The sequence below is a fragment of the Somniosus microcephalus genome, chromosome 4 (assembly GCF_052327205.1).
Source record: "Somniosus microcephalus isolate GS21.2 chromosome 4, FLI_Smic_1.0, whole genome shotgun sequence".
In the NCBI taxonomy this organism is placed as follows: Eukaryota; Metazoa; Chordata; class Chondrichthyes; order Squaliformes; family Somniosidae; genus Somniosus; species Somniosus microcephalus.
This window is the reverse complement of record NC_140990.1, coordinates 88,769,614-88,772,826: the sequence shown is the minus strand read 5'-3', so window position 1 is coordinate 88,772,826 and position 3,213 is coordinate 88,769,614. Positions and strand designations below refer to the sequence as shown.

The 3,213-nt window shown below is 49.5% G+C and overlaps 1 pseudogene; it reads left to right on the top strand.

The window, feature by feature from the left end:
• Positions 1-687: 687 nt before the first annotated feature.
• LOC147119480 (uncharacterized) lies at positions 688-2,956 on the top strand (annotated as a pseudogene).
• The last annotated feature ends 257 nt before the right edge of the window (positions 2,957-3,213 follow it).

The following is a 3,213-nucleotide window of genomic DNA, read 5'->3' as shown; positions in this document are numbered from 1 at the left end:
GGAAAACTGGGAGCGAAGGAAAGAAATATTGGAGATGGTGCGATGGGTTTGGATTTCAGCACAGGGAGGAGGGAGAGTGTGTGGGACGGGGATTTACAGCTTTGGGGGAGCAAGAGAGGAGAGAATGTTCCATAGAAACTAGAATTGTCTGTTCTGAATTTCTATCCTGTACTTACAGTGATGACTTTTGTAAATTCCTTTTACAGGGTATTAGAAGGGGAAAATATGCAAACGAGAAACTCAAACCAAACATCATGTGAAGAGCTGACAGATTCACTCGATTCATCAAGACCTGAATGTCATCGTGCTTTGAATGTGGAAGGAGAAATGTTTTCTTTGTCTGTGGGAAAAGATTTCAAACATCAGTGTGACTGGAAAAGCACCGAGACACACACACCCGAGTGAGAGTGTTCCAGTGCACTGACTGTGGAAAGAGCATTAACCAGTTGCACAGCCTGAAAAAACATTGCACCGTTCACAGCGGGGAGAAACCATACACGTGTTCTGTGTGTGGACGAGGCTTCAACTGATCGTCCAACCTGGAGAGACACAAGGACACCCGCACCACGGAGAAACCGTGGAAATGTGGGGACTGTGGGAAGGGATTCAATTAACTGGCCCAGCTGGAGACTGGGGAGAGGCTGTTCACCTGCTCTCTCTCGGAAGGGAATTACTCAATTGTCTAGCATGCTGACACACCAGCGAGCTCGCAATAGGGAGAGGCCATTCTGCTCCGTGTGTGGGAAGGGATTCACTTGTTCATCCCACCTCACTGCACACCAACTTGATCACGCTGATGAGAGACCTTTTAAATGCTCTGACTGTGGGAACAGCTTTAAAACCTCTGAGGAGCTGATTAAACACCAGCGAGTTCACACTGACGAGAGACCATTCTGTTGCTCTCACTGCGGGAAGAGGTTCCGGCAGTCATTCCATCTGGCTGAACACCAGCTCCTTCACACTCTGAGAGTCCATTCAGTTGCTCTCACTGTGGGGAGAAGTTCAGCCAGTCAATGCAACTCGCTGAACTCCAGCGAGTTCACACCAAGGAGAGACCGTTCAACTGCTCCGTGTGGGAAGGGATTCACTCGTTTAGCCCACCTTATGTCACATGAGGACATTCACACTAGGGAATGGCCGTTCAACTGCTCCGTGTGTGGGAAGGGATTCACTCGCTCAGTCCAACCTTTGACACACAAGCAAGATCACACAGGGGAGAGGCCATTCATCTGTTCAATGTGTGGGAAGAGATTTACTCGTTCAAGCCACCTTTTGGCGCACAAGCGAGTTCACACCGGGGAGAGGCCTTTCACCTGCTCCGTCTGTGGGAAGAGTTTCCCTCGTTCATCCCACCTTTTGATGCACCAGCGAATTCACACAGGGGAGAGGCCATTTACCTGCTCCGTGTGTGGGAAGAGTTTCCCTCGTTCATCCCACGTCTTGGTACACCAGCGAATTCACACAGGGGAGAGGCCATTTACCTGCTCCGTGTGTGGGAAGAGATTGGCTCAGTCATCAACCCTGATGACACACCAGCAAGTTCACTCTGATAAGAGACCTTTTAAATGTTCTGACTGTGAGAAGAGCTTTAAAAGAAGAAATGATCTGCTGACACACCAACGCACTCACACTGGGGAGAATCTGTTCACCTGCTCCGTGTGTCAGAGGGGATTCGCTAATTCATTCTACCTGCTGAGACACCAGCGAGTTCACACCGGGGAGAGGCCGTTCATCTGCTCCGTGTGTGGGAAGAGATTCACTGAATCATTCCACCTACTGAGACACCAGCGCACTCACACTGGGGAGAGGCCATTCACCTGCTCCGAGTGTGGGAAGGGATTCACTGAGTCATCCTACCTCACTACGCACCAGCGAGTTCATACTGGGGAGAGGCCATTCACCTGCTCCGAGTGTGGGAAGGGATTCATTTATTCATCCAACCTCACTACGCACCAGCGAGTTCATACTGGGGAGAGGCAGTTCACCTGCTCAGAGTCTGGGAAGGGATACACTCAGTCATCCGGCCTCACTAAACACCAGCGAGTTCACACTGGGGAGAGGCAGTTCACCTGCTCTGTGTGTGGGAAGAGTTTATTTCGTTCATCCCAACTTTTGGTACACCAGCGAGTTCACACTGGTGAGAAGACGTTCACCTGCTCCGTGTGTGGGAAGCGATTCACTTGTTTACCCTACCTTTTGAAACACCAGCGAGTTCACACTGCAGAGAGGCCGTTCACCTGCTCCGTGTGTGGGAAGGGATTCACTTGTTCATTCAACCTCACTATGCACCAGCGAGTTCACACTGGTGAGAGATGTTCACCTGCTCCGTGTGTGGGAAGAGATTCGCTCTGTCGTCAACCCTGCTGAGACACCAGCAAGTTCACTCTGATAAGAGACCTTTTAAATGTTCTGACTGTGAGAAGACCTTTAAAAGCAGCAATGATCTGCTGAGACACCAACGCACTCACACTGTGGAGAATCCGTTCACCTGCTCCGTGTATCAGAAGGGATTCACTTGTTCATCCCACTTACTGAGACACCAGCGAGTTCACACTGGGGCGAGGCCATTCACCTGCTCTGTGTGTCGGAAGAGATTCAGTGATTCATCCAACCTAAAGAGACACCAGCGAGTTCACACCAGGGAGATGCCGTTCACCTGCTCAGTGTGTGGGAAGGGATTCATTCAGGCATCCAACCTGTGGACACACCAGCGAATTCACACATTACTGCCAAAATTGCATTCTGCTGTTATTGCTGCTGATAATCACATCCAGGACTGAACCATGTTCATTCTGACAGTTGGGGTTTGTTTCTGTTGATGTTAATGACCCCTATAACTGGGCTGGAGATTAATATTCTGGATCAATGCCAAATAAGTTGGCTTTGTTTCAAACACACAGTGTGTCGAGTATTTGTTTCCTCCAAGATAAGAGATTAATTGATATCCTGTTACTGACTGCTCCATTTTTGGGCCTTTTCTCCTGTCTAAATATAGATTATTTCAGTCCTCAGACCTTCGGTTACTCTCATGGACAAGTCCCAGCTCCCCATACATTCCAGAGTGCCTCTCCTAGCCTTGGTATCCAGGGAAGGTATCGGTAACACGCCCGGGATCACTAAACACAAAACCCAGTCTGTCAATCACTTTCAGCTACTGGACTTAGCGTGTGACCCACAGCATCTCTCTCACCTTCGATGTGTGAATAGAGCATC